Raw genomic sequence first — 7,236 nt, forward strand, 5'->3', positions numbered from 1 at the left:
ACAGAAAAGTATCCTTCAAAAAGAGAAGACAATACGATGACAAGAAACATGTTGTAGGCTGATTTGGAGCCACACTCTGGATCAAATATTATCTAAAGCACTTTTGGGGACGTCTGCACTCACTAGTGTTGATCTGTTTCTGTCAAAACCTCCCTTTCATGTTACACGGCAGTGAGGGAGGCTGTGAGCCACACATCACATCGCTGCTGACAGCTGCAGCACAGAAACTCACACACACACACACACACACACACGCACACACACACAGATGCTAACTCACACACACACTCCCGTGCAGCAGACAATGATCTTTGCAGCTTTATGTTCTCCACCATGAACAGGAAAAGCCTTTAAGCATCTGAACGCAGCCTGTAGAGCAATATCAGAGCACAGTCTACACTACAGAGGAAGCCAGGTCATATCCTTGACATCATCACGGCGGCCATTTTGGCCCCAGCGCTATCAGAATCTGAATCAGAATCAGCTTTATTGGCCGGCTTTGTGTTCAAGGACTGCACAGTAAAACCACATGCTGAATTAATAATAAATAAGAAAAGATAAGTTATGCGAACGAGACATGCTTTCTCACTAACCATGAAAAAATTATACCTATTGGATGGAGCCCTTGGCATAATGGCCGTGCTTTCACAGCATTTTCATGCAATCAGATGAAGCCCAAGCTAGCTATCAGCAACCCTCAGCTTAATCGGTGCAATAGAGAGTTTAATACTGCTGTTAACTTTACTAACAAATAAAATAATACCATTTTTCAATATTTGACATGACAGTTTCCTTGACCAAACTTTAGCTCAACCCTCACATGTGCAAAACTCTCGCCCTGCGGTGCTACAGACAACAACTTCAAAGGACTAGCATAAAGTTCAATCAGCACGTCTGACTCATCAAATATCAACCATTAAACATTTAACACAGCAGAGCTATTGTGCTGTATTATCTGATGATTCAGGTTCAGGTTACACCTGGACCAAGGCCATAAATACAACATCCAATTGCAATTCTGACTCTTGTAAACACTTTAAAAATATAAAGGCTACTGTATATCATGTGTGTTACATCCTATCCCTTTGTTTACAGCCCATGTTATTCTGCATTTTAAGGCTAGCATGCCAGACACTTAACATATCATGCTGACTAATTTCATACTATTTTAAGTCAAGGCACTGTCTATTCATAGATCCACATGGGATGCAGGATTTTAGTCATCTTACTCATCTGAAAGTTATAAGAGAAACAGGCTGAGCTAAAGTTAGCGGCAACTCGGCTCTCAGCCTCCAGAGCACAGCTAAAAAGCATCGAGGAACGAAGGACTTTTAATGTAAAAAGGCTTTGTTTGGTGTTTTTACCAGTTTTAAATATCAGGTCAGTTGTTTAAGAGCAGAAAAGATCTCTGTGGATAATTTGGCCCCTGTTAGAAACCTTGTGTACGAAGAAAACGGAGGGAATCCAAGCCTAAAAGTCAAGCTAATGTTGTTAGCAGCTGCTTAGCTCGCAGCCCCTCCTGATATATTGTCCACCAAAGACACCGATTTTAACATGAAACTGTTTTATTCTTATTTTGTTTTTTAAACCAGTTTTAGTCGCTGTGTTTATTTGTTTTGAAGACGAGGAAGCCTGTGCAGATAATTCTGCTCTTGGTAGAAATTTTGTGAACAATTAAGACTGAAGGAAAGCTAACCTAAACAATTAGCTACCATTGTTAGCTTTAGCTCAGCTTGCAGGCCCTCCTGATGTGCTGTGTTTGCCAAAAGCGTCATTAACTTTACTTAATAAAAAAAGCCTTCTTAATGTGTGATAGGCAACTGAACACAAGCAATAAAAGCAATTATCATTCTGTAGTTTAACTAACGAACCGGTTTCTTTAGGCTGCTGTCATCATCTGGATACTCTTCAAACTGGCAGCATTATCAAATTATAGATAGGGATAAATAATAATATTGATCAATGCAAACATTCATTCAGCGGTTTGTAGTATATTTCTTTGACTTTCTATTTTTCTTTCAGCTATTTAGTATTTGGTGTTTAATGTAACTAACAACAAACAAGCTAAAATACACGCCTGAAGATGCCAATATGCTGAAATGTTTTCCATATTTGCCTCTTTTCAAACAAAGCAGATACACATCATTTCTTTAATGCAGGTGTATTTTGTGTAAAAGGTCAGTCTAAGTTTGTACTTTTGCATAAAAACATTATACATACATATACATGTTATTACACAGGACAAACACCAGACAGAACCAGAGCTGCATACGTTATGTGTGATGAGTACTTCACTGTAAAACTGAGGCTGGGAGAGGAAGGGTTGCTCGCTGTGACCATGTGACAGGAAGTACAAGTCAAAACAGCATGACATTCAAGATCAATAAAGTGTTCTGCACTGTTCAACAGCACAGGATTGCAAACTGTTCTACAAAGCTAGTGATGGTGTTACTTGAGCTGGTGTTTTAGAGGATATAACTCAAGCAGGTGTGTTAAGAGAACCGGGTTACAACACATCTGCCTCTGTGGGGTTAACTGGTTTCAAAATATTAAGACAGGACCCACAGGCTGATGTTCAACACCTCCCCAAAGCCAAACAGAGGAGCAAGAGAAAATACATCACTGCTTTTACATCCTGATATTACACCAACAGACCAAATCTGTGCAAAGCAACACAGTGGTGCTCTGAGAGGAAAAAATAGCCTGGTCCAGACTCCTTTCAGACTGCAATGCAGAGCTATGAGCCTGCCTGCATTCACGTGGATGAGAGGAAAACGAGGCTCCAGCATTAATGAGCTCTGACATGCAACCTTGCTCCAAACGTCAGCACCAGGTGGACAGAGAGGTGGGCCGGGCTAGGGGTGAGGTGAGACTGCCTGCGTGCCACAAAACACTAAAAATCAACGGCTGCGCCACATCATCACCTCACACATAGGTGCTCCTCTACCTGTCTGTTTGCGTATGAAGCCAAGTTGACATCATTTCCCCAGGCTGCTGTTTGCGCCAGTTGCGCAGATAACAACAGACTAATAACAAATTCAAATCAAACGCCTGAGATTATTATATAAGGCTTATGTCACTGAGAAGTGATGCGTAATGCGCAGCCACCACAACATCCCCCAAGCCAGCTGATGGGCCAAAATGCAGTCCATTCCGGTTACCTGGCAGCTGAATGCAAAACTAAACCCGGACTATTCTCAGCCCCACACAGCTGATGGGCTCTCCTCTGAAATGTTAGGAAATCTGCACACAAGGACAGCCTGTACAAGCTTCCAGGGGTCGTTTAAGTCCCCCCTGGCCGTGCCCTTGATTATCAACACCGGGTAGAGGATCAGATCCATAGCGAGCACCAAATCCGGTCAAGGCACCCGGTTACAGCGGGGCTAACACTCGACCTGATCCGAGCTTCCTTTCCCTTTTTCAGCAATAATATTTAACAAACTTGGCTTCAGAGAGCAGAACCAAAACTTTAATCAAGAGCAATAAACAGAACCAGCACTACCTGAGCTGCGCAACTCTTCCATAAATAACCCAGGTAAATGAGGGGGTAGGTCGGCTCCCAAGTTGGGATCCAGGAGAAACGTGGTTCAGGGTGTTCCGTTCCGCTCCGCTCCCACCCCTGCCCTTCCTGGCGCAAACAGCCATTGGATTAGCGGCGGATCGAGGGGAGGAGAGCAGACACAGACTGCGCCATTGTTAAACACACCACTAAAAATGATCACAACTTATCCACATCAAATGATTTCAAAAAGGAGGAGATGTTACACACACTGACACTCAAAAACACACATCCTAACGGCTGGAAACGTGTGGTTTAACTACACCACCACCCCCACCGACCATCCTCCTCTCGTGCAGTTTATTTTTCCAGGCGCTCACGTGCCAGTGGCAGCAGAAGAGACCAGGAATTAGACAAAAAAGCCCGATTTTTATGATACCTGTGACGCTGGGTTTTAATTGGAAAGTTACCCTACACAGAGTCCACCCCTGGCGCAATCAGTGGCAACTATACCCGGCTGCCGCTAGGGGCGCCCCAGCGTTACGTATCACATGAACTGCCTTCATTTGTGTCATGCGGTGGTAAACAACCTGGCGCAAAGAATTTCCCGCATCGTGTTTACATGAGTCTCTCGGGGGTTCTTGAGACCCAAAGTCACGCATTAGCCTAATGAATTCACAACCATGTAGAATTTACCCCCCTCCCCTCCTCCTCCTCCCCCAGCGGAAAACAGCACTGCCTGCCGTCCGCCATTAGGGAGCGAACTGAACAATACTGGAGACTAGAGGCGGCAGCAGCCACAGCACACACACACAGCAAGAGGGGGAATCTGTTCAAATTAACAGTTTATTTGTTCCCTAATTGTGTCTCCTCGCCCCAGAGTGAGTCCTCAGAGAGTCCGTGGACTTCCGGCTGTAGGCCTGCACAAGTTCCCGAAACTTTGACTAATTAGGCGTAAAACTGGAATATAAAAAACGGCTGTGAAATTCGCTTACCGGAGTAGAGCTCGAAACGGTGTAGCGCCACTTTTGTGCCTTGACATTAATCCCGGGGAGCGCGTGCGCACAACATAGAACTTTCCACTTTCCGTCCAAAGATCGTCTATTGAGCAGAGGACTCACTCGGCATGGATGGCGTGTCAAGTGACGTAACACGCCACGTTGGGGGGCTGAAATGAGCACTTGCCTCCACAGAATTGAGAAGACATTGATTATTGATCGCATAAGCTACATTATATAGACAGATATTTTGGATGTGGGTAATCTGCTGATTATCTGTTATCTTGCATGCCAAACTGTGCACAGCAGCCACATTGAACATTTATAAAGGGGGACTGAAGAATCAAAGAGAAAATTTTAAGCAATTTATCCATCTATCTATCTATCTGCACTCAAACTTGACCCACATAACTGTTACAGATTTCAGCCAGTTTTTGCATTTTTAACACACATAAATGAATAAACAACAATGGCTTCCAGTGAGAAGAGACATTCAATTTGACAAATTATACAGCATGTGTGGTTATCAATAATACAGTTTATCTCCATAAAACACTGGCATGGTCCTTTAAGCAGGAAGTCCCTCCTTCAACATGTGTACTCACGTTTAATGTTACCGGAAGTAGAGGTAGAGTGAGACCTCTTTTGTTACTATCCTCTCTGACGGCTTCCATTCGTATTTCTGTTTTTTTTTCGTCGCGCAAGCGCAGGAAGAGCAATCAGGTTGCATGGTTGGCAATCAAATTGCTCCATTAAGCCGATTTAACCTCACAGATACATATCACCTCTCCCATGTAAACTGACACCAAATCAGTCGGAAAAACATGATTTACTTTCATCATGAGTGGCTTTTTATTGAAGCGGTTACAACAAGCTGCATTGAAGTACACACCTCGGGTCCAATCAGGGGCAAGGATCCGGGTTGAAGGAGTTCATGCTCTGTCGGTCCAACATCGGGTTTCCTCACGTAATTTCACCCAGACTAACAGGAGGAAGAACCAAATACTCACAGAAACAAATACTTATCCAAAAGCAGTGTTATAAAAACAACAGAAGAAGTCCTGGTAGGATGAAAAGGATGTCAAAAGAGCTAGAATACAGTTAAGTACCATAAGAGAAGTCCAAACTCACTTCTTAGTACATCAAGATCAAGATAAAAGCATCTCAGGAGTTACGTTCTGACTTTCTTACGTCATGGATGAAATAAGGGTAGAATAAAGTGATGATCACGTTTTTAATATGGCGGATCAGGTGCGTTCAAGGGACCAACACTTACGGTTAAACGTGCGGAGCAGATTCACGTGAAGGGGTTTGAGATGGAGATAAATGATTTCCAAGCCTATAGCCCCGCACGTTTCTTTTACATGAGCAGATTTCGTTGATTAAACACCGCAGGGAATGGAATATATGGTTTTATTTCCTTAACCAATCTGACAAAGTAAACAGCCGGGTTGCCAGGTCTGCTGTCTGTGTTAGTTGGTGAGCAAAATGACGGGGATTTCTATGCTCCAACACACAAATCACACTGGAATATATCAAAATGTGATCCAGATTAAAGCAGGAAAGGGCTTAAAACTGATCCTTAATCACCCAACTAGTTCGCATAGCCTTTATGAAATTACATCGTCTGTGAGGCATTTGAGGACTTCAGTTTTTTCCAAATTTGTTCCCTGATGAGTGCAAATTTATAGTCCATGGTGCAAACGCGATGTTTAGGTCTGCGTCCTTTAAAATGCATGTGTCTGATGTTTGTTTGCATGTTTCTCTGTATTTGTCTACAGGGGTTTGTATTTATCAATATGCAACTGGTGGCAGATTTGACATAAACACAGCATCTGTGTATAAATAGCCTACAAGGCTTTTGCAGGCAAAGCAACTAAAGTAGTCTACATTTATCTATGCTATATGCTGAATATTATTGATTAAAAAATAGCACTGAAACTTAATTTTAGCAGCTTTTACAAGAAAGCCACCTAACAAAGGCGTTATTGTAATGATCCAGTGACCTTACCACCAACACTGGGTCCAAACAAGTTGGCAGTACTATGTCAAGTTAAGTCAGTTATTCTCAGTGTGTACTTAAAGGAATATTACAGCGATTAAGTGGAGCACTTCCAAAAGGTTTTGTGACTCACGATAGTCAGATTAATGAAAGACTGAACAAAATCCAACACCAGAGCCTAAAGATTTCTGACTTCTGAATGAGTCAAACTCTCAAAACACTGGATCCTACATTTCCCATAATTCTTTGTGACATCATCTTTTGTAATAGCCATGTGAATGCACATCAGGCTTTCAGTATATGGTTGAAATAAGGAAATATTAGCTGCAATTTACTCAGGTCATAATAAACATTAGATATTGTTTTAAAAGGACCATTTTCTTCAGAATTAAAGCTTCTATTCTGGTACTTTTAGTATATTTTCATTATTTATGTGTAAGTAAGGTTTTGAAAGCAGGACTTTTACTGGTAACAGAGTATTACTACACTGTGATAAAAGTCCTTTCTTTGAAGACATCATTCAACTGTTTTCACAGGCTTTGAAGTAGTCCTCATGAAAGGTTTACTTAGCATTATGTAGTGTACATACAAAATATATAATCAATTAACAGGATTTAACACATCTTTATTGATTTATAGATAACCAACTGTATGTAAATGGCTGATACTGTGCCAAACCCTGCATATATTATAGACTTTTATGTACATATTGCTGATAAAACTTACCCATCGTTCAT

General features: G+C 41.9%; 1 protein-coding gene across 1 annotated transcript in view; it reads right to left on the reverse strand.

Annotated features, from left to right (window-relative positions):
* zmym2 (zinc finger, MYM-type 2) overlaps positions 1–4,539 on the reverse strand; it is a 30,401-nt gene extending 25,862 nt beyond the window's left edge. Inside the window, exon 1 of the mRNA XM_069663244.1 lies at positions 4,495–4,539. The gene's annotated coding sequence lies outside the window, so the exon portion shown is untranslated. The remainder of the gene's footprint in view (positions 1–4,494) is intronic.
* Positions 4,540–7,236: the final 2,697 nt, after the last annotated feature.

Source organism: Semicossyphus pulcher, unplaced genomic scaffold, assembly GCF_022749685.1.
Source record: "Semicossyphus pulcher isolate SPU_LCO1_2020_fin unplaced genomic scaffold, fSemPul1.0.p SCAF_15, whole genome shotgun sequence".
In the NCBI taxonomy this organism is placed as follows: Eukaryota; Metazoa; Chordata; class Actinopteri; order Labriformes; family Labridae; genus Semicossyphus; species Semicossyphus pulcher.